Source organism: Siphateles boraxobius, unplaced genomic scaffold (assembly GCF_051911475.1).
Source record: "Siphateles boraxobius isolate OS27281-9 unplaced genomic scaffold, OSU_SipBor_1 77, whole genome shotgun sequence".
Lineage (NCBI taxonomy): Eukaryota > Metazoa > Chordata > Actinopteri > Cypriniformes > Leuciscidae > Siphateles > Siphateles boraxobius.
The window spans coordinates 3,612,052-3,636,580 of NW_027509205.1; the positions used below are offsets into that span (position 1 = coordinate 3,612,052).

Consider the following 24,529-nt stretch of genomic DNA (forward strand, 5'->3'; position numbering starts at 1 on the left):
GACAGAGTAACTCTCAAACTCTCAGACAGACAGACAGACAGACAGACACTCACAGACAGACAAACTCACAATCACACTCACACAGAGTAACACACACACACACACACACACACACACACACACACACACACACACACACAACACACACACACACACACACACACACACACACACACACACACACACACACACACACACACACACACACACACACACACACACACACACACACACACCTGTCTGTCTGTCTCTCTATCTATCTATCTATCTATCTATCTATCAATCTAATGAGGCCTTTTGGAAATAAATATTACATTTTCCATTAATATATTTTCATGTTATATAATGAATGTAAATTTTAATATTTGAAGTCACACTTTCATAACAAATATGAAATAATGACTTTTTTCATAAAAAAAAGTGTATCATTCTGTGTCATACACCACATAGCCTCCTAGTGGAGAGAAAATGTATTATCATTCACTGGATGATTGTGGTTTTCATCTCTTATCCTAACCCTAACCCTAACCTAACCCTCTAACCCTAACCCTAACCCTAACTCTCACTTCAATCTCAAAACCGGAGCACATATTTTTTCTAAGTCCATATTCACATCTGCACTAATCCTACCCGTCACTACCCTTCCTTACAGTACCCCACTGAACACGACCCTCTTCTGGAGCCTAGATCTACCACCGTGAACCCTAAGACGTTTTGCCCGGGGCCAAATAGCCCTTTTCTAGCTAGCCCGAACTCATACAGCCCTAGGATACGTAATACTAGGGCCACACAGCCCTATTGTCCTGGGGCTCTGGGCCCTACGGCTCTCTTGTTCGAACAGTAAAGGCTATATGTCAGTGATTCAGTGGTTAGTGTCTTTGCATCCATTAGGGGTTTCACGCTAGTAAGTGGGGTTCAATAGGTCAACTCTGAGACTGATGGGGAGAACGGATGCACTCAGGTTTGGTGTTAGTGCAGTGGTCTAACCGGAGTGGCCAACGGTCGGAAGGACAGCGCATAACCGGGTTTGTACCTTAGGTTCGGACTCTGGATCTTATTTCCCCTAACCCTAACTCTAACCCTAACCCTAACCCTCAGACAAAACTATGAAAAAGATGCACAAAAGTATATAACAAACTCATGTATCTATCTATCCATACTACCATCCATCCATCCATCCATACATACATCCATACATACATACATACAGGCCTAAAAACATTCCCTTTTTTCAGACAAAAATATGAAAAAAATGCACAAAAGTATATAACAAACTCATGTATCTATCTATCCATACTACCATCCATCCATCCTACCATCCATCCATCCATCCATACATCCATCCATCCATCCATACAGGCCTAAAATCATTCACTTTCTTCAGACAAAAAATTAAAAAATATGTTCAAAGTCGAAGAAACTCATCTATCCATCTATCTCTCTATCTCTCTATCTCTCTATCTATCTATCTATCTATCTGTCTATATGATAAATAAAAGAATAAATCTTTTATTATATTATACATACTCACCTTTTGACCGTCTGGCATAAAGCTTGACCTTTTTGACCTTCCCAACCACTCACCCGTACCTTCCCAACTACTCACCCATCCATCCATCCATCCATCCATCCATCCATCCATCCATACAGGCCTAAAAACATTCACTTTCTTCAGACAAAAAATTAAAAAAATATGTTCAAAGTCGAAGAAACTCATCTATCTCTCTATCTCTCTATCTATCTATCTATCTATCTGTCTATATGATAAATAAAAGAATAAATCTTTTATTATATTATACATACTCACCTTTTGACCGTCTGGCATAAAGCTTGACCTTTTTGACCTTGCTATTACCTTTCATTTCAGGACCTAAAAGCACCAGCCGTATCCATCCAACAACTCATCCGTATCTATCCAACAACTCATCCGTATCTATCCAACAACTCTCCCGACCAGACCACACTAAAACCTACCCAGAATAGTAAATAACACTCAAAACAAGAGCCCTTTATAAAAAAGCACAGGTTTAAACAGCCCGCTCTAAAAAAATTGTGCAGTACCATCTCTACACACCTGGTGGCGCTAGAGACACACACCAAACCAACACCAGTCGACTGGCCATCCCTCAATTAGTATACATACCAAGTTTCGTACAGATACAACCAAGCGTTGGAGATATATGGCCAGTTAAGCTTCAGCCAATCAGATGCCATATTTTAATGAGGGTGGTTACTAATGAGGATGAAACTCGTTTTTACCTCCCTACCTAACCCTAACCCTAACCCTAACCCTAACCTAACCCTAAACTAACGGCACACCAAAAGGACATAATCAATGGGTATTTGGGCCGTAGCGCCGGTGCGTTACGGGATGAGGACATGGTGGAGGCAGCTGATCTTTTAGCCTCTATGGCTGGGTATGTCTATTCATTTATCAAGGAAATAACACAAACTATTTGTACATTATATTACTATAAATGTTGTATTCATCACTTATACAGGACTTCTTCGGACGAGGGGGCAGTTGCTGAAACCAGCACACGCCGTTCTTTTGTCGAGTTTTTGGATGCATTTCCAGTAACACTGCAGGGCCAGCCTCCATCCAAGAGGCAGCGGGAGGAATCTGGCTTTTCTGGAAACAGATCTGATTATGACAAGTGGCGGCTTTCACAGTATTCGCAAAGAAAAGACTATCTTCTCAGTAAGTCTCCTAATCTATTACTGTAATACAGCATTGTTAGCCATTCATTCGACATTGATTCACTGTGACAAATGACTTGCTTGAGTAAAATCTTGTCATTCTGTCTTTAAGGTCACTTCAGTCTGAGGAGGCCTTCAGCCGCAAAAGTGGCAAGGGTAATTGGTCAGGAGGGTTGGTCGACCAATTGTCCAAAACCAGAGGAGGTAGTAAGCATGTGGAAGCCGTCAAAGAAGCGGAAGGTCGAAACCGACCCTTATCTGCAGAAATGTGTTGCGGAGCAGACCTGGACAGGTCTTGCAATTAAAGATTTCGGTCCGCCCAAAGGTTTCGGTAAGAAGACATTTCAGTTATTTTCAAGGCAAGAAAAAAGAAAAATGTAAATTGTTTCTTTTAACAGTCATTAAATGCAATAAGAACTATAATTAAATCCTGAATGGTTTGTCTACATGCAAAGTATATTCACTAACTCTAAATGTTATGTTTCACTAATTACAGGAGTTGTTTCGACCAGACATTTCTTTAGTGGTGATATAGTGTGCGACTACCACGGGAAAGTCATCACAGCATCTAAGGGGAGAGACATGATGGAGCATCTTAATGAAGAGGCAGGGTACCTTTTTTTTTTCAAATCTGGGGAGAAAGCCCTTTGTATTGATGCCCAGACCAACCCGTGCAGTTGTCACCCACTAAAAGAAACATTTGGTCGCCGCATAAACCACTCTTCAAAGTCGGCCAATGTAAAGCCATTTGTTTGTAAACTGGTCATCAACGGAGAACAGCAAGACGTTGTTTTGTTTAAGGCTGTGAATGACATCCCTGTTGACCAGGAGGTCAGATTTGACTACGGGGTGAGACGCAAATCGTTCCGTGGCGAGGGCTTAGATCTAGAGTGGCTGGACGATTAAGCCCCAGTAAATTTTTGTTTGTTCAAAAGTTCACGTCACTCTTTTAGATGTTAGGGTTAGCCCATATTTTGTAGTTTATTATTTTTTTTATAATGTTTTTATTGCTAGTATGTGTATTTATGTTTAATTTTTACAAAAAAAAAAAAAAATTTTAAGTTAAATATTTATTGATTTATATTTAATTTAGTATAAAAATTGTATATAGTTTTAATATGATGGGCTCGTGTTGAAAAAAAAAAGAAAGAATTTTTTTTTTTTAAAAACCCCCCCAAAAAAAACCCAAAAAAACAAATTTTTAACCCAGCCTCTGACATTATAAAAAAGTAGTGCATTGTCAGTGCCGGTCCCAAGCCCGGATAAATGGGGAGGGTTTTTACTCACTTATAATGCACTTTGTCACTGTCACCAGCCAGTCAACAACTCCTCACTACATTTCCCATCATACTCACTGGCCCTCACCTGCATGCACGTATGCGACTCCTTACCTGCACAACACCTACCTGAACGGCTTGTCTTCAGTCATCTGCTTCCTTCATCCGTCTTCAATCATTGGCTCGATCTCCAAATCAGAGCATACATCTATCCTGAACACTGTATAAATCAGTTGCTCAACTGCTTCCATCATTGCCATAACATACTTCTGTAAATAAACTTGTTGATTAATTAACCTGTGTGAATCCTTTCACTGTGTTTAATAAAATAAATAAGTATTTTTATATGTTATTTCACCATTTATTAATTATAAACGTTAAAAATAATTATAAGTATAATTTGTGTATAAATGTAATAACATTTAATATTTCATAAGCAATTCACATATACTGTACACTAATTTTAAAAAATAATTTAGTCAGTACACCATAATAAAAAAAAAAAAGAACTATATCTATACCATTAGTGATTAGTTCATTCAGAAGAATGTTATGTCTCCCTCTAGTGGGCAAGTACAATTTATTTATTATACATTTCAAAAACAGTATTGCAAAAAACGCCTCGGGTTCGTTTTTTTAGTTTGACGCGCCGCGTCAAAAACTATCCGACCAATGAGATTGGCGCTTCTGCTCACGCGTCTGGAGCTTCTGAAGTTACAGTAAAAGACAACTTGAGGGCGATCAAACACAAAACGGTCTTGCCGAGCACACATATGTAACAGCGAAGAAGATATACACGGAACAAATAAGACGAGGAAGATGCAAGGCAAGATGAATGTAGAGCTGCTGGTCTCGTTGGTGTTGGAACATAAAGAACTATATGACAAACGCCACAAACTTGCTCTCTTCTTCTGAGTGACAAGCGAGTGTCAGAAGTGTACAGTTGCGCAGCGCCACTTTGTGTACCGTTTTTTTTTGCTATGTTTTTTTTGGGCATTTTGTTGGCAAGTTTTTAAATAACCAGAGGATTTTGTTTCAAAAATCCAGTTTGTAAGAGATCACTCAGTGTAACATGATCAAGAAGCCCTTCTGAAATCATATTAAAAAAATAGGGTCAGGAGACAGTCTGTGACGTCATCAAGAGGCACCCAGAAAGGCCATGTGCTGCTGCTGCTGCTGCAGCAGAAGAAAAGTGAGTTAATTGCTCCTAAATATTTGATATTTCCACCTAACACATGCTGTGCTAAGTTATAAAAACACATCACTCAGTGAGATGCCAAAAAAAAAAAAAAAAAAAAAAAGATGTTATAACTGTGATTAACAAGAATTATCAAAAGACTAAATATCTTACGTCAGTTTGCTTATCTAATGAATAGATCTTGATATAAGAATGTTTAGATAATTTTTACTGGAAACAAGACAAAATTAGTAAGTAATATAAAATTTTTTTTCAGAGCAGTATCTGTATACATAACAATTTTGGCATCTTATTTATATTACTGATAAATAAATAATATAGCACTGACAGATATGTGTTAAACTTAATAAATATTTATTTTGTGATGCCTTTTTTGTATGGTTTAATTTGATTAATTGATTTACCAGAACTAAAAAACCTGCATGGTGTGAGAGCTACAGGAGACAATCAAAACAAGCACAGAAGTGAGTAAATTATTAAGTCTTATTTCCTTTCTTTAATGTGACTATAAAAAGTGTGTTTTCGTTACAGTTACACTAATCCTAACTTACAAAAACCTATTTTTTGAGAATGATGACACCCAATAACATTACAATCTCCCACTACAGATCACCGTTGTTTACAGATTAGAAGGGATGTGCTGTCAAATCTTGGCATGATCTGTTAATGAGACATTGAGATGCTTTGCTGCTACATAATAAAGGCTCTGGGAAACTACATTAAAAAACGGGTTAAAACGACATCGGTCTGTTTGACCCTGATATGCTCCCAGTTTCCAGTATATACACTAAGTGTAATTGTGGTCTATATGACCCCAAATATGATTAATAAAAATAAAAAAGTGAAGAGTGAACATGTCTTCTTGAACTTTGAGCTAGTACTTTATAAACTAATTCTTTGTTGACTCTGGGGCGGTCCTCTTGATGCATTTTTTAACATAGTTTTTAAAAATAAATTCCAGGTACTTCTGGATGCTGGTTTTGATGTCTTCAGGAGCCCAGTCCTCAGCCCACACACCCCTGGAAACTCCTTCACTGATCGCTTCGTTCAGCTCGATGTCTCTCTGATCTGTCAGGCCAGAAAGGCTGGAGGATCTCTTCCAGGTCTTCAGATCGACTCCTCTTCTGCTCAGGAGTGCAGTCTGGTGAAGGAGCTGGTCTCTTCCTCTGGACTCCAGACTGGGATGCTGCACTGGTTGTCATTTCTTCCAGCTTTTTCTTTAATTCCCCAATCCGTTGTAACTCAATTCAAATTTATTTGTATAGGCGGTGAGAGCGCAGAATCCTGACCACTTGACCACAAGGGAAATCCTCTTGTCCTCTGGAATCCAATCTGGTGAAGAAGCTGGTCTCTTCATCTGGGCTTCAGAGTGGGTATATACTGTATTGATAAATCAGTGAAAAAATGTTTTCACCTTTCTCAAAGTACATTGTGTGATGTTGGTTTTGGCCATTTTTTTTATTTTATTTAATTTTTATTATTTAAATGATTGATGGTGCAGGCGGACTGAATAAGGCTAAGGAACAGAAACCAAATCGAAGGTCAATACGGAGAGAAAAAAAAAGGAAAATATGCTGTCAATAAAGCTTTGAAAAAGTTTTTGAACTTCCTCAGTTGCAACTAGGAAGAGATGTTATAGTTGTTGCCTTGTCTTGCTTTTGAAGGCATTCATGGAACGACATGGTATGTCAGCTTGAAAACACAGGTCAACATAAACTCTGTATGCTGAATTGACAGAGCTGCCTTCTCTCATCCTCGCTTGATGGGCAAGGTCCAGTTCCCTAGGTGTCCATCGTCTTGTCATTCCAGCAGGTAAAGCCATTGAAGGAGTATGTGAAATGACTTCTTGAACTTGGCCTTCCTCAATGTCCTCTTCTGGCTGAAGTTCTTCTCCAACAGTGACATGCAAGGGGGCTTGTTGGCTAACTTTTGGCTTCTCTGTAGTGATTGGAGTGATTTTGAAGGGTATGGTATGGTGCAATCGGCAAATTTTGGGATTAACGAGTCCTTCATACAATATTTGACTCTGTATTTGCAGCATTTTTAGTTTATGCTGAGAAATCGGAAGTAATGATGCCAACTTGCCGTAGTCTATGTATATGCTTTGTTTCATCAGTGCAAGGCAGCTAACAAAAGTGCACACCTGGACCAACTGTGTTCTGTCCATTTTCTCCTGGGTCAAACGTGCCAGAACATGTTTCATCCAGGGCATCCCATTGGCTTTTGCTGATGCAAGATTCCGTTCAAATGTAAGTCCACGGCTCACTAAGTTTACAATTACATCACCCTCCAATCCTGCAGCTATTGCATCTGGGCTAGGGTTTTGTTGTGGTGCCAAAACATTCAGCATGTCTTTTTTGTTCCAGGACACTTTAGGATTGCGAGCCTAGTCGATCACTTTCATGGCTGGAAAGTACTGGATGCCGGTGTAGGCCAAAGCTGGTCTCAGAATGTCTCTTAAGGGCTTGCCATGATCTTCTAAGAGTTGAGCTGCTCTTTTTGCTGTGCATGGGTACGTGAACCTTTTTATTTTCTCCACCAACTCCTCTAAGAGATGTTCTCTGCTGATGGTGCCAGTGCACTTGCAGTTTGGTGGAGGACTGACGTTTGCCAAGTTCATTATAGACACTTGTGTAGTCTCGCCAAGGTCACATAGAATGAGCTTCAAAAGTTCAGTGCCAATGACTGTGTTTGCTGCCTCAAAACTATCTGCAAACCCAAACAACCGTTGAATCCTTGTGGTCTGCAGATCATTCTTTGACCAGTATAAAAGAGGTGGTGGAGCCATGTCAACTGCTGCAGAGTTGAAGGAAGCCAAACCCATAATCCCTCTCTGCCATGTGAGACTGCGCTCATTGTCCAGTGCAGGACCCAGATTGACGGCTAAAATGGAGTCATGCATGCTGCCTGGCCGGCCCCAGAAGAACACTTCTAAAGCCATCTCGGCCTGAAATGCCACCCAAGACTCCTTAAATTTGCCCTTGTGCTTTCCACTGGCATGCGCAGCTTGTAAGCTCTGAAGATGATGTCTGGGCACATCCTTTATGGTGCTGAGGAATGCTAATCTTGGCTGGTCCTCTGCAAAAGGGAGCAGCATGGGTTTGTCCTCCAGTAGCTTTGTGAGCGCTCTAACGTTAAAGAAATCCACTGCGCTCACAATCCTGCTTTTCTGATGACTCCCGAGTAGTGTCACTATTTCAATCCTTGCCTTGACAATGCCTTGGAGCTTGAGCAAAAGGTCTTGCATGTGACTGAAGTAGGTCTCACTTCGATGTGACATGGCTCGTGTAGTCATTGGGTGCATGAGGCCGCAGCAGACAACTTCTCCAGAGACTGGATGTGAGAACCAACTTTCCAGTCTGTTATGTGGCGTGTCTGCGTAGAGCTGTAGAAAGGTGATGTCCTTAGGAAACACGGCTGTGCTTAATAGGTCGTTGCTAATTTCCATGCATTGTCCATCTAAGTTGGTTTGAAAGTTTAGTGCTTCTCGCAGTGATAGAGGACAAAATATTGAGCCTTTATTTCCCACTAAATCCTCAAGAGCGTACTTCGACCAAAAGTGGTGTACATTTTCGTGAAGCGAGCCTATTTCACAAGCTGCGTGGATGCTGATGCTCCTGAAACCCCTCTCATAACAGAGCTCTGACAAATTTAGATGGGATCTGTCTTTCTGCCCAAACTGATACAGAATGATGATGGGTTTGAGGCAGTCGATGGGTTGAGACTGGAGGGCACGGTCGAACACATCAAAGAAAAAATCCTGATCCTGCTTTAAAATGTTGAAGTGTGACAGGCCATACAGTCTATTCTTCTGCATTGTCGGACGCTTCATGTCTATTGCAGGCACTGACTTTAGTAAGCTTTGCAAAATCTCTACTATAGCTCTAAAGCGTTCCAATGCTTTTTGGTCCATTTTGGCAGCGGAGTCAATGGATGTGTCTCCTTGGTGGCCCCTCGGAATGAGACAGAGACTCAACTGCCATCCCTGTGCAACAAAATAGCAAGACCTTTTTAGACACTTTCACAAATCACAGATACAAAATTAATATAACTGTAATGAATCGTATATAATATATATATATATATATATTAGGGCTGTCAGTTAAACGCGTTATTAACGGCGTTAACGCAAACCCATTTTAACGGCGTTAATTTTTTTATCGCGCGATTAACGGTCTTTTTGGCCTAGCAAACTTTGTAGTTTTTTTTCACATTCTTTTGCAATAGGACGCGGCATGGACGTTTTGAAAGCGCAAGCGGATCTAGCTAGACCGGAAACAAAACAACAGGCACGCCGCACACACTTGTTTGGGCTTGCGAGCCGGATGCGCGAGCGCGAATCTCTCTGCTCGCGCGTGGAATATAATGTGCCGAGCACGAATCTCTCTGCTCGAGTCGCGCGCTCTCAGATACACGCTGCTCTTGTTAGAATTTTCTCTGGGCTCGCTCAGACAATATGTGCCAGCACTTAAAACGTGTTCAGTGCAATCGCGAATCTCTCCTCTTCCCCAGCTAACAATTTTAGGTTATAAGAACGTTTTCATAACGTTCCCATTAAGTTATAAAAACTTTATTTCTGAATGTTATAGGAACGTTCAAAACGTCCAGTTTTGAGTGGATGACGAGCGCGAGACACCGAAATGGATGCCAATAAGATTCTGAATGGAACGTTTACTTGTAAAAAGTTGCCAAATGGTTCCATTGACGAGACCAAAGTGATCTGTGTGTTTTGTCGTTGTGAACTGAGCTATCATCATCGCAGCACGTCCAGTCTGAAATACCACTTGATGATGGCCAAACACACACACACACACACACACACACACAGCTGATGCGAATTCTCCGCCCCCTCGTCAATATCAGGACCTCGTCAGTATTTCTTTCACCCTTTTATTGATGGACAGTGTTACATTGTGTGAGAGATTATTTGCTCCAAGTAAGAATGTTTTAGTGTGAAATTGAACACAATATATGCCAATGTTGTTTTCAATAAAAAACATTTGCACAAAGCAAGCCGATCCACTTTTCCATGTTGATAAGAGCATTAAAATGAGAAAAAATAATGGGACAAAAAGAAATCAAGAGACATTTAGAATAGATAAAAATGTGCGATTAAATGCGATTAATCGCGAGTTAACTATGACATTAATGCGATTAATCGCGATTAAATATTTTAATCGTTTGACAGCACTAATATATATATATATATATATATATTATACATTTTATATATTTTATATATATTATACATTTTATATATTTTATATCTTTCATATATATTTGTTTTATAGACATTTTATACATTTTATATCTTTCATATATATTTTATATATATTTATTTTATATATATATAATTTTATATCTTTCATATATATTTGTTTTATAGACATTTTATACATTTTATATCTTTCATATATATTTTATATATATAATTTTATATCTTTCATATATATTTGTTTTATAGACATTTTATACATTTTATATTTTTCATATATATTTTATATATATATTTATATATATATATAATTTTATATCTTTCGTATATATTTATATTTTATACATTTTATATCTTTCATATACATTTATATTTTATATATTTCATATATATATTCATTGCACCAAAATGTACCTGTGACTGACTGAATCTTTTGAATCCAGAAAGATCTCAACAAAGCTGCCTGAGTTCGCGAACTGAATCTCAACAAAGATCTCAACAAAGCTGACTGAGTTCCAGAACCAAGCTCAACAAAGATCTCTGACTGAGTTTCCAGACGGAATTTTTTCCATACAACAATAATTTGGTGAGTTTCACTCCATTCAAAGAACCGTTGAAAAACCAGTAAAAATTATCCTCTGTGCCATCAGAGAAAGAGTTATTCCAGACTGAATCTTGAAACTTCAAGCTCAAAAAAAAAGAATCTCAACAAAGAATGAACTTCTGACTGAATTCCAGACTGAATTTTGAAACTTCAAGCTCAACAAAGATTTCAACAAAGAATTATCTTTCTGACTGAGTTCCAGACGGAATCTTTCCGTACAACTAAAGATTTGGTGAGTTTCACTCTATTCAAAGAACAACTGCAGACCAGTACGAATTTTGTGCCTCTGCGCCGTCAGAGAAAGAGTTATCAGACAGCTGTAGTGTTTGATTACCTAAAGTTATCCTTTAAAAGTTGTCTTTTAAAGATGAAAATATATCCTCTGTTCAGGCAGGGACGTTTTTAACATCACATGTTAAAAAGATATCCTCTGTGTCAGGCAGGGAAGATTAGTATTATTTTGCTAATTATTTGTTTTGTTGTTTGTTACCTTGTGGTGTTACCCTCTAAAAAAATGTATTTTAGAGAAGAGAGTTTGATCCTCTGAATAGTCAGGGAAGTTGTTGGTATCCTCTGTGCAGACAGGGAAGATTTTAGCATTCAAGTTAAAATATTGTTAGCCTCTGTGCAAGCAGAGAAGAGGTAGTCTTACAGGCTATTTATTTTGGCTACCCTTTTAAAAGTTTTTCTTTTAGAGAGGAAAGTTTGATCCTCTGTTTCAGGCAGGGAAGAGTTAGCAATACATGCTAGTAATTTTGTTTTATCCTCTAAAAAGTTAGGAAGGTGAAAGATCCTTTCCGTTTCTTTCAGGGAAGATTAGCGTAACGTGCTAATATTTTGTGTTTCATCCTCTGTTTCTGGCAGGGAAGTTAAATGTGATGTGTTGGTAACAAGGAAGTTTAACAATAGTTGATTTGTGTTAACAAGCGTACCCTCTGTAATCAGAGAAGTTTAGTGTTTGTTTGTGTGGTAACAAAGAAATCCACAAAATGATTAAGAAAAGTGCTAGACTAATCTCCACAACTAAAAAAGGTGGTCTTGCTAATCCTTTGTGGTCAGATAGCGAATTTAAAACACTGTTAGGAGAACAGATGGATCTAATAGTCACTGAAAAAGTTAGACAAGAACTAACACAGAAATATGAGATTCATCCAGATAAGATTTGGTCTATTGAAGAATGCAAGAAGGTGTTAGGTGCATGTATCAGAAAGAAAAACATGAAAGGCATAATCTGTTGCCATAGGGAATTTAGCTTATCCATTGCACAAGAACAATCTAGGTGTATAGCTAAATTAAAAGAACAGAACAAACAAATGCACACTAAGGTGGGCCATAACAAGGCCTCAACCAAATGTGACTCAGAAGACCAACCGTCAGATGAAACTTATCCTGACTTACAAGCATTTTTTGAAACAGATGTAGACATCCCATCAGTAACTGATAAGCCTGTAGATTCAGTAAAGGTTTGTGTTGCAAGAAGATCTCAGGGAATTGAGGGAACTGAAAGTGTTCCTCCCAACTGTTCTGTTGTCCAAAACCAAACTGTTGCCCAAAACCAAACTGTTGCCAAAGCACTCGGACCTAGAGACATAGAAAGACTATCCCAAAGCTTACCTTCAGTACGCACTGATGTTTCTGAATTTAGAAGGGCATTGATCAGTAAAATGCGTCTTTACGACATGTCGTTGGCAGAAGTCACACAGCTGATGTCACAAATTCTAACTGAATCTGAATTCAACAGTTTTGAGTCTGCTGTTACTTCTGAACTACAACATGCCAGAAAAGATGAATTGAGAGAGGGAGTTCTGAAAGCGTTGAAGAACATTGTTGGACCTAAAATTGACTGGTCGAAGATCACTAGTTGTTTACAGAAGAAGGGTGAAACTGTTAGTGAGTACACTCAAAGATTTTGCCAGTCAGCAGCAGCATACAGTGGTATAGCTGACACTTCAGAGAAGGTGCTAGAAGATAATGGTCCCCTAGTTCGCACATGGTTTGATGGTCTGTTGTCAGAACATAGAAAAGCATTGCCTTTCTTAGACTTAACATGGTCCACTAGAACCATACAAAACAACTTAGACAGTTTGGCTGCATGGGAAAGAGACTCTGATGTCAAGGAAAGAGTAAAAATTGCATCAGCATCCTTTAAGGTCAACACAGAGAATCAACAGAAACGCAAATGTCCTAAGAGAGAGGGCTGTAGTTGTTATTATTGTGGTAAACATGGACATTGGGGAAAAGAGTGTAGGAAAAACAAAAAGAACTTTAAACAAGTTAACAATGTTACTCAGCTCCTACTCAGTCTGCTGGCTGCTCTGAAGCAGCCCCTCCCCTCGTCATTAAGCTCGTTGGGCAGCTGTTTTAGTTGTTAACCAGTTGGGCTGTGAGTGCTTTATTTCCCCACTAACTTGCAACAGAGATAAAATACTTCTTTTTTTGTTTAATAGAACAAAAGGAAAGTGACTATCTCAGTTTTTTCCTTTGGGGGACACTGGTTAAAGTAGACTCACAGCCTTAAATGTTATTTTACAGCACAGGCCTTTCATCATTAATAGTGTTAGGTCAGACTGTAAACGTAAAAAAAGCCCTCATGCAGTGTCCAAATTATGCCAAATATTGTCTTACAGCGTGCACCTGTCACAAATCCGTCCTCATGTATGATGTCTGCTATGACTGAAGTTTTGTTAGAGGATGAAGGAGAAATTACTCACGATTGTGTTACGCTTACATATACACCTATGAGTGAAGTAAAAGAAAAAGGTAACAGACGAGCAGGTTATGCAGTAACGTCCACCACGGAAGTGTTAGCTTCAGGACGTCTTCCAGATCATTTTTCAGCTCAAGCTGCAGAACTAGTAGCCCTAACAAGAGCATGCACGCTAGCTTCAGGATCAGTTGCTAATATCTACACAGATTCCAGATATGCTTTTGGGGTAATTCATGATTTTGGTGTCATTTGGCAAACCAGACAGTTTCTAACTTCTGCTGGATCCCCCATTAAGCATGCTGAATTAGTGAAAGATCTAATGTTTTCCATGAAACTTCCAAAGAAATTAGCAGTGATCAAAGTGAAAGCACATCTCACAACTAATACTACAGAAGCTAAAGGTAATGCTCTTGCTGATATGGCAGCTAAACAGTCTTGTTTCTATGCAACTGTACAAGTGTGTTCAGGTAGTGCAGCACAGAAGAAAATGTTGCCTCCTGAATCAATAATTGATCTGTACAAAGACGTTTCCTCCATTAGAACCAAAGTGACATGGGCCACATCAAGTGATGTTGATTACAGCAGCTGCAGTATTGTGTCAGGGAAGGAAAACCTAGACTCATGTGTCACACTGTAAGGTTGTTCCTGCACCAACAGGGATAGGTTAGGACACAGAACCAGTGAGGAGCCCCGGGAAGAACCGAATGCAATAGGCTTCGGAGGTTAACCCTGGGGTGAAGACTTCCCTCATAGGCCCTATCCTAGTCCATCCTTACCTCACTGTTCTTTAGGTGTCAAAGGAATTAAGAAATAGGGAAAGATGGAACGACAATAGCAGACCCAGAAAAAGTTTACAACCCTAGTGTTTGAACAAATACTGCTCTACTGCTTAGCAGACTCGGAAAAGTTTACAACCCTAGTGTTTGAACAAATACTGCTCTCCTGTCTTTTGTTTTCTTTCTTACTCTGTGCAGATACCAATGATGACTTCCCGAGACCCATACGCACTGACCTCGTCATCTGCGTATGAAGCCACAAGAAAACCTCAAGAAACAACTTGACCCTCTTCCGAGCCAACTATCACAAAAGGATAAAGAAAAGAAAAAGAAAAAAAATACACAACGCAGAGACTCACATACGAAACCTTCAGTCATCCATCAACATGATCAAGATTGTCGTACCAGTAACATCACAGACACTCTCGCTTCGCACAAGATAATGATCTTACAGAACAGAGTGGCCTTAGATTACATTCTAGCAACGGAAGGAGCCTGCACCATCATCGGACCTGAGTGCTGCACCAGGTTTTAATGGATCCAACAGAGAACTTGAACAAAATCCAACAAGACATTCTTGATCTTTCAGCAAAATTACACCAGATGACTGAAGTAAATTTTTCATGGTTCGGAAACTTGATTGGGAAACCCTGGCTGTGGATAAAGGAAATAGCAATTCTGCTGTTATTTCTTCTAATAGCGTACTATCTATGCGTCCACAGTATCAAGTGTTTCATTCAACAAATGACTCACGCCCCTCACAAAGAAATGACAGTCCCAAACAGAAAAGACTATTACCCTTAAGAACTTCACGGACCCTAAATTTGCATGTTTGTTTCTGTGTCAGCATGCAATTGCAGAAACAGCAACACAGAAGCATGAGCCTGTAATGATCACAAGTTACAAGAATTTAACTTTTAAGTGTCTAAATTTGTATTTTGTGAGAGTTATTTAGAACTCTCAAAGGGGGAAATGTAGGATTACAGATTTATTTAAATGTTTAATTTAGATTGCCAATACAATAGTATTTTATATTGAGAAAGTTTAGAAATGATGAGACCAGGAAATCTCTGCAAACGGTAGGGGTTCTCAGCGGGATATTCCTGACTGTCCCATCTCAGTACGAGAAGGCTAGGCTTTTCCTGTTCTCGTTGTTTACCAGGGGAAGAGTCATGCTGAGCAAGTTTGAACACCTGTTATTTTATTACTGAGACCATTTGTCTCATCTCAGCACGAGAAGTCTATGCCTTTTCCTGTTCTCGTTGTCTCAGCTCATTTACATCACAATGTAATCCCTCCCCCTTGAAATGTATATATGAACTCAATGTATACTGCCTTAGTTAGACTTCACTTGACTTGGGTCGGGAGCAGACTACAGCAAATAAAGAATCCTGCTTAAATAAGTCTCCTGGTTTTCGCTTCTGAGTTTTTCTACACTGAAGAAGGAAGAAGTTTACAACAATACGTTACTTCCATTAACACCTGCTGCCACACAAGACTAAAACCTCTCTTTCATTGAACACAGTTTTTGGGGGTGCACCGTTCCCAGAAGTACTGCAATACTGGGTCGATGCGTGGAGTGGACGGCGCAAGCCCCTCTTCCATCTCCCAGTTCCAAAAATCAATTTAATATATGGTGCCCGGGTAGGGCACGTATCAGATATTAAACTGATAAGAACAGATTCTTTCGAAAAAGTTTTATTGTCACAAGTTTTCATTCCATGTTTTCCATTTACATTTTTTTTTTTTTTTTAAATCAAGTATTTATTTACACATCTTAAAACAACAAAACAAACAAATAAAAGGACACAATTTATAGTTAAAAATCAATTATTGATTGTGTGTTGTGTAAAAGTCCATGTATGTTAATATTTGTGTTGTTTTAAAGGAAACGTAAATGGATTAAAATAAATAGGAATAAAACATAAAAACAATAGAACAATAAAACATGCCAAATAAAACATCTCTTGTACAGGATCGAGGGTGAGTCCCTATCAAGATTGTCCATTCACTCCAGGTCTCCAGAACAGGCCCCAGACTCCCCGCTTCTGGTGCCCAGCGGAGATCCCCTCTCCTCCGGCCCGCTGGCCCGCTGTTCCCGTAGCCGGTGTGGTGAGGGTGCATCTACGGGCGGCCAGGGTCGGTGGCGGCCGGGACCTTCTACGTGTGACCCCGGCCCCCCCATCCGAATAACGACGTGCGGCCCACCCTGCAGCGTTGATCTTATTTTCTGCTCGCACGCGTGGAGGGGGACCGTCACGCGTTTCCCCACCAGCAGATTTCTGGTGACCCAGATGGCATCCTTGATCACGTTTAGGGTGAGCCAGAGCGAGGAAAATTTTGGTTGTGTCAGCTCCTTCAAGCCCTGACCCACCCCCAGGATGGCGAGCTTGTAGTCCACCTGGGCCCCACCCGCTGGCAGGCACGGGAAAAACAGGGGGCCGGTCTTGGCCCACAGGTCCCGCGCAGCGCCGCACTCCCAGAGCAGATGTCGAACGGTCTCCGGGGAACCACATCCGGACCGTGGGCAGGTGGAGTTTTTGGCCATGCCTCTGGAGTGCATAACCGCCCTGACCGGGAGGATCTCATGGGCCACCATCCACGACAAGTCTTTAAGCCTGTTCTGGAGAGCTGGGTGGGCTGCGTTCCTCCAAACATCTTTGGCCTCACCTAGTGTGAGGCCTGGAACCGGGCTCACCGATTCTCGATCCTGCACAAGAGAGATAAGAGATTTGTGATTAGTTAAAACAGTGGCATCATTTGTCTCTAAAAGGTATTTCTTTAAAAATTTCTTAATAAAACTATGCTCTTTTGACAAATTAAAAGACACTGGACTTTTAAGATCAATGGGTAAAATTTTCAAAGTTCTTAGGTATGACCCCATCCAGAATCGGGTCATGGCTGCTGTCTTGTGTTCTCTGGATGGGGTCAGTGCGTACTGGATGTGGAGGGCGGCAAAGCGGCTGCCTAAAAACAGGTGGGGGTCTGGGAGGCCTTTCCCTCCATTTTCTTTTTCCTTTTTGACGACCTCCCTCTTTAGTCGTTCCCACTTGGACCCCCACAGGAAATAAAATACCGCCCTCTCCAGGTTGGCCAGGAATCGTCTTGGGGGACTAAAAACAGAACAGACAAGTAAAATTAGTGGTAAAATCACTGCTTTAAAAATTAAAATCTTGCCTTCAAACGTCAATTGTCTCAGTCCCCAAAAGTCCAGTCTTTGTCTGACTTTCCCTAACATGTCAGTCCAGTTTCCTTGTCCTCCACCCTCTCTGTCAAATTTTACACCTAAAATTTTCAAATCATTATCTTTAAAATCCAAATCTAATCCAGCTGTGTCTACGTTCCCCCACGGCCCGAAGAGCTGGGCCTCGGACTTACTCCTATTGAGCTTGGCGCCCGAGGCCCGACCGTACCAGTCAGTCAAGTCCATTGCTCTTCGTACTGATAAAAGGTCAGTCGCTAAAAGGGTCACGTCATCCATATATAAAACACAGGTCGCCGTCAGTCCACCAGTCCCTGGGATGTCTAGTCCTTTAATCCATTTATCCCTTCTCAAGATTTGTGCCAGTGGCTCAATACAAGCCACATACAGAAGGGGAGATAAAGGACACCCCTGACGGACGCCGCTGTAGAGATTTACAGCTTTGGATAAATGCCCGTTAACCAAAATTCTGCTAGACAGCTCGTTGTACAGCAGTCCCACCCAGGCTATAAACCTCCCAGGAAAACCCATTTTTTCCAGTACCTGGAACAGGTACTGGTGCGAGACGCGATCAAAGGCTTTTTCGAAATCTAAATTTAGGACTACTAGCCGAATGTTTCTGTCTCTCGCAAAACAGATGGCGTCTCTGATCAGTACCAGGCTGTCCGTGATCTTCCTGCCGGGCACAGCGCATGCTTGATCCAGGTGGATTACGTCCTCTAAAACAGTCGACATACGTGTAGCTAAAATCTTACTAAAAGTTTACAATCATAATTTAAAAGAGTGATTGGTCGCCAGTTTCTCAGGTCAGTCTTGTCCCCTTTTTTGTATAGTAATGTAACTATCCCTACTCTAAAGCTGTCTGGAAGTCTGTCAAGAGTCTCAAGTTCTTTAAAAACTGTCAATAAGTCGTGTGCTAAAATGTCCCAGAAAGTCAGATAAAACTCAAAGGGGAGTCCATCCAAGCCTGGGGACTTCCCCTTTTTAAAACCTTTTAGCGCTTTGTGCATTTCTAAAAGAGTAAAATCTTGGGATAAAAGCACATCTGGACTCTTTACCTTTTTGTCTAAAAACCCTAAAACTTCCTCTAAGATGCCATTGTGTACCTCTTTAGTGCTGTATAAATTATTGTAAAAACTTTCAATTTCCCCTAAAATCAGATCTGTTGTATTTACCTCCCCACCTGTAAAAGTTTTTAAAGTATTAATTGACCCTCCCCGTGTTATTGTCTTTTTAAAAAAATATCTAGTACACTTTTCCCCTTCTTCTATTTCTCTCTCCTTACATCTTAAAATGACACCTTTAGTCTTTGTTTCGGACAAATCTGACATTTCTTTCTTTACTTCTTTAATTTCTTCTGTAAAATCCAATCCACTGTTTAAAAGATTAAAATATCTCTGCAGTCTTTTTTGCAGCCCCATCATGCGTCTTTTTTCTTTATTCTTTTTTTCTTTTCCAATTTGTTTAAAAAACCGTCCTGTCCTTTGTTTCACCATCTCCCACCACTGTGCACGTGAGTCGAAAAAGTCTTGGAGGGTCTGCCATTGGCTGAACTGCTCCCTATATTCACTAATCACTTCCTCATCCTCTAATAGGGAGCAGTTCAGCTTCCACAGCCCTCCCCCTACGGTCACACCCGTGGGTAGTGAAAGGGTGCAGGAGAGCATCATGTGATCAGAAAAGAAGAGGGGGCTCAATGTAGCATCGGTCGGCGGGCAGTCCCTTGTAAAAACATAGTCAATTCGAGAGGCTCTGGCGCCATCACCACTGAACCAGGTGAAGCCCTCCTCTCTTTGATGCATTGTTTTAAAGCAGTCAACTAACTTAAAATCTTTGACTATATTTTGTAATAAAACCGATGTCTTGTCGACCTTAAAATCCTCTCCTACCCTCTTTCTATCCTGTCTTGATAAAACACAATTAAAATCCCCTGCTACCACTAGGGGAGCCCTCCCGAGCATGTGGGGCTGCAGGTCTTCTAAAAGCTCATACCTGTTGTTTTTACCTGTAAAACCATACACATTTAAAATGTTAAAATCCTTACCTAAAAAAGTCAGATTAGCTAAAATTGCCCGCCCATCCCTCACCACAGTGCTGCCCTTCACCAAAACATGGGGATTTTTTATTAAAATAGCAACACCGTCATTTTTGTTAAAATTGGACCCACTCCAGATGGAAAGTCCTGGGGTCCAAATCTCCTCCCACTTCCTGTAATTTGTTAAAAAAGGCAGACCACATTCTTGCAATAAAAACACATCTGACTTAAAAGATTTTAAAAAGGATAACACACTCTGTGCTCGTATATTGCTCTTCACACTTCTCACATTGATTGTGGAGATAGTGAGAGCCATGAGCAGTATGGTTAAAAGGGTGTGAGACATTTAAAAGCAACCAAGGGACTACAGAGATATAATTAAAATCATGTTATTTCTTGTTGCACTTGCCTTCCCTTTTCCCCAGATGAGCTGGGATCAGGGGGGCAAGTGCTTGACGCCTCAGGGCTCGCAGAGAAGGCCTCTTGCGAATCCTTTGGCGATGATGTTCTTAGCTTGAAATGCAGAAAAGAGACTTCATTAGGAGATTCTGCGGGCCACATACGGTCTAGATCTTCCATGGGGGAACTATCTAGCCGATGCGCTACCCGCAGCTTTTTCTCCTCTGTTTGAACCAGAGGAGATCTCGCAGTTCTTTTCTGCACTTGAGCATTGGGGAGCGAAACATCTGTTTCACTCCCACTCGTGGACACACTAACCTCAGACACGGTTACTAGGGAGGAAGCCATTTCCTCCTCTTCATCCTCCATACTGTCTTCTTTTTCAATTTCATTTTGAGGATTGGCTTCCTCCCCCTCACCAACTGCCAGAATTGACTCCGCCCCTGTGGCCGCCCCACTTCCTCCTTCCTGTCCAATCCCTGAGGCTGGCTGGGGGTTTGAATTTCCCGCCAAAACCTCGGGGCCCGCCTCCTCAATTGTTTGTTCTTTGGGTGGGGCGGCCATTTTGTTGCTTTTTAACTTGTTGGCAAAACTTTTAGGGCAGTCTCTGTAGAGATGGGATGATTCTCCACAGAGGTTGCACTTTCTGCCATTTTGGCACTCTTCAAAAATGTGCCCAATTTCTCTGCACTTCCTACACACTACTTCTTGGCATGCCTCGGCGAGATGTCCAAGTTTGCCACACTTGCGGCATAGCTTGGGCATCCCTTGGTAATGGATGTAGCCTCTATTCTCTCCCAACACAATCATAGAAGGTATTTGACTCAGGCCATGGTAGCTGTTGGGATCTGCCCATTGTTTAATGGGCACTCTCCACGCACAGCTCCAGATACCGTCTTCATCTAAAACCTTGACTGGTTGTCCACGAATAGAGCAATATCTTGCCAACCATACAGAAATATCTTCTCCACTAACTGTTTCATTAAACATCCTGACAATCACAACTTTCAGTGAATTATCAGTCAGTTTTTCCACAGTGAACATGGAGAAATTGGCTTTACACATTTCAAATCGAGTCCAAAAAGTACTTAGCAAGGAAGCAGAAGCAAAACTTACATCAAAGCCATGATTCAGGGGCAGAGTCAACAGGCAGTTTATGTCCACAACCTTAAAACCGAGTAACTGTTGGATGCACTTCCTAGAAAAGTCCAGCCTGGACATGACCTGGAGAGTGCCATCCTCTTTTGGTTTAAATTTAAAACGCACGCTGTGGTGCCTCCTCATGCCGGCACGAGCAGCCGACATGTTGGAGGCACCACTAGCCTGCTGCGGCTAAAACCCAACAATAAATATACAATAAATAAATTAAAACCTGCTTACCTTAAAACCAGAAGATTCCTCGTAGAACGAGTCGTCAATTAAAAGCCGCTTGTCAATGTACCTCCTGAAGGGTGTGTGTCCCGTGTGACAAGCAACACACGAGACCAAGTCCAACAAGAGGCGATCGCTGTCTCTACCTTAGGACCAGACACTTGATCTTAGCCAAAAGGCCGAGAAGCGATGGCACAATGACGCAGAGGCGGGGGAGCCGTCAAAGGCCACGCCCACCTGGGCCGTGGCGAGAGGGTCTAAAGGTCGCCAACAAACAAGCTCAGCTCACAGCAATACAAGCTCAGCTTGACTGTTGACACCGAAAATGGATCACAGCAGAGCGCACAACACGACACTTTGGAGTGCAACCTGGGATTTTGGACCAACAAACATTCTGCCCTAAAAGTGAGCGGGCAGACCAAAGCGTATGTCGTAGAGACTTGAAACTCCTGAGGGATGGTAGTACCCGCCCGGTCTACAACATCACCAAGGCTCGGCCCAATCGGCCCCAAGGTGGCGCTGCAGCGATCAGAAGTACGAAATGCCTCGTAACTCCTGAACCGTCCGTCGCAGACCCAAGTGTCTTACATCACCGGAATCCTTGGCTCGGGCCGAACAAGACGCAGGCCTCGGATTCGATGGTTGCGCTGGCGAGATTTTCGGGTATTTGGGATTTTGTGAAAAAGCTACTTTTGCACACTAGTCCTAGGTCTTTCGCCCGATCTGACCCAAACCGGTGCAGAAAGATTCCCTGGAGTCTGATTGCCGACAGCGATGGGGAAAAAAGTCGGAATTTCGATTCACGTTGGCGACGGGACGCCAAAACGTTGGGGGTGGGCGAGGCGGGCTTTACTTAAATGGCCATAACTCTCCAACGGAATGAGACAATTACACCCAAGTCGGTACACCTGTTCACGGGCTCAGCCTGTGCTCAGGTGAAAAGGGATATGGCGACTGGCCACTTGGTGGCGCTGTAAACAGTAAAAACAACAACATGAATACGGCCATAGGCGACTGTATGTCAGGTGATTTTTCACACATGCACAAGGTATTCATACCACATGATAGAACTCCTCATTCGGAACAACTTTGCTTCTAGGACCACTGCTGCCAATAAAAGCGCTGGTTGAATAATGGAGATTATTTGAAGAATGATGAAAAAAAAAACTAAAAAACAGCCCTACTTTTGCAGACTGGTCCTAGGTTGAGAGTTTTACATCTCTCAATCAACCACTGCAGTTCAATTCTCTGGACTTCCTAGGTCGTTAACTACCAGAAGAAGAGGAACTCGAACAGTCTGCTCTTTTAACCAGTGTGTCCAGGGGAGAGCGCGAACACAGTCCCCCACTACCATAAATTATGAAGTCGAGATTCCCACATTTGGGGAATTCGCAGGGGTCAGCACAACCGGAGTGCAATGGCCGAGCCTCGCCCTGGGTGAACCACCTTCCTGATCATGGTGTCTCCCCTGCCAGGTAAGTATGAATTCCCAGGCCTCCCGTCAGAGGCACCGTGTCCCTCTCCGCAATCCTCACCAACGGTCGGACAATCAAACACACACCTGATTCAACTCATCAGCTCATTCGTAAAAACTCCAAGAGATAAGAGAGAGACATCAAAAACCTGCAGAGTCGGGCTCTTTTGCTGTTGTTGTTGTGGATGATGTTGTTTTCATGCTCCGGATCCATGAGCCAAAAATCAATTTCATACGCGGTCACCGGATAGTGGACGAATCAGATGTTAAACGAGATAAGAACAGAGTTGTTGTTTTTTTTTCCCTCTCACACCACCATTACCTGTATAGCATATGATCACCTACAACACCTTTAAAGCACCCATACACAGCAATATACGTTACTTCCATTAACACCTGCTGCCACACAAGACTAAAACATCTCTTTCATTGAACACAGTTTTTGGGGGTGCACCGTTCCCAGAAGTACTGCAATACCGGGTCGATGCGTGGAGTGGACGGAGCAAGCCCCTCTTCCATCTCCCAGTTCCAAAAATCAATTTAATATATGGTGCCCGGGTAGGGCACGTATCAGATATTAAACTGATAAGAACAGATACTACACTTGATCTTAGCCAAAAGGCCGAGAAGCGATGACACAATGAAGCAGAGGCGGGGGAGCCGTCAAAGGCCACGCCCACCTGGGCCGTGGCGAGAGGGTCTAAAGGTCGCCAACAAACAAGCTCAGCTCACAGCAATACAAGCTCAGCTTGACTGTTGACACCGAAAATGGATCACAGCAGAGCGCACAACACGACACTTTGGAGTGCAACCTGGGATTTTGGACCAACAAACATTCTGCCCTAAAAGTGAGCGGGCAGACCAAAGCGTACGTCGTAGAGACTTGAAACTCTTGAGGGATGGTAGTACCCGCCCGGTCTACAACATCACCAAGGCTCGGCCCAATCGGCCCCAAGGTGGCGCTGCAGCGATCAGAAGTACGAAATGCCTCGTAACTCCTGAACCGTCCGTCGCAGACCCAAGTGTCTTACATCACCGGAATCCTTGGCTCGGGCCGAACAAGACGCAGGCCTCGGATTCGATGGTTGCGCTGGCGAGATTTTCGGGTATTTGGGATTTTGTGAAAAAGCTACTTTTGCACACTAGTCCTAGGTCTTTCGCCCGATCTGACCCAAACCGGTGCAGAAAGATTCCCTGGAGTCTGATTGCCGACAGCGATGGGGAAAAAAGTCGGAATTTCGATTCACGTTGGCGACGGGACGCCAAAACGTTGGGGGTGGGCGAGGCGGGCTTTACTTAAATGGCCATAACTCTCCAACGGAATGAGACAATTACACCCAAGTCGGTACACCTGTTCACGGGCTCAGCCTGTGCTCAGGTGAAAAGGGATGTGGCGACTGGCCACTTGGTGGCGCTGTAAACAGTAAAAACAACAACATGAATACGGCCATAGGCGACTGTATGTCAGGTGATTTTTCACACATGCACAAGGTATTCATACCACATGATAGAACTCCTCATTCGGAACAACTTTGCTTCTAGGACCACTGCTGCCAATAAAAGCGCTGGTT

The 24,529-nt window shown here is 41.9% G+C and overlaps 2 non-coding genes and 1 pseudogene across 2 annotated transcripts; all 3 read right to left on the reverse strand.

Annotated features, from left to right (window-relative positions):
* Nucleotides 1–16,006: 16,006 nt before the first annotated feature.
* On the reverse strand, nucleotides 16,007–16,177 carry LOC143727435 (U2 spliceosomal RNA; annotated as a pseudogene).
* Nucleotides 16,178–22,803: 6,626 nt separating this feature from the next.
* Nucleotides 22,804–22,967, reverse strand: LOC143726999 (U1 spliceosomal RNA). Its single transcript, XR_013199219.1, has one exon. It is a non-coding gene; the product is annotated as a U1 spliceosomal RNA (small nuclear RNA).
* Nucleotides 22,968–23,401: 434 nt separating this feature from the next.
* Nucleotides 23,402–23,592, reverse strand: LOC143727037 (U2 spliceosomal RNA). The gene has a single exon (XR_013199248.1). It is a non-coding gene; the product is annotated as a U2 spliceosomal RNA (small nuclear RNA).
* Nucleotides 23,593–24,529: the final 937 nt, after the last annotated feature.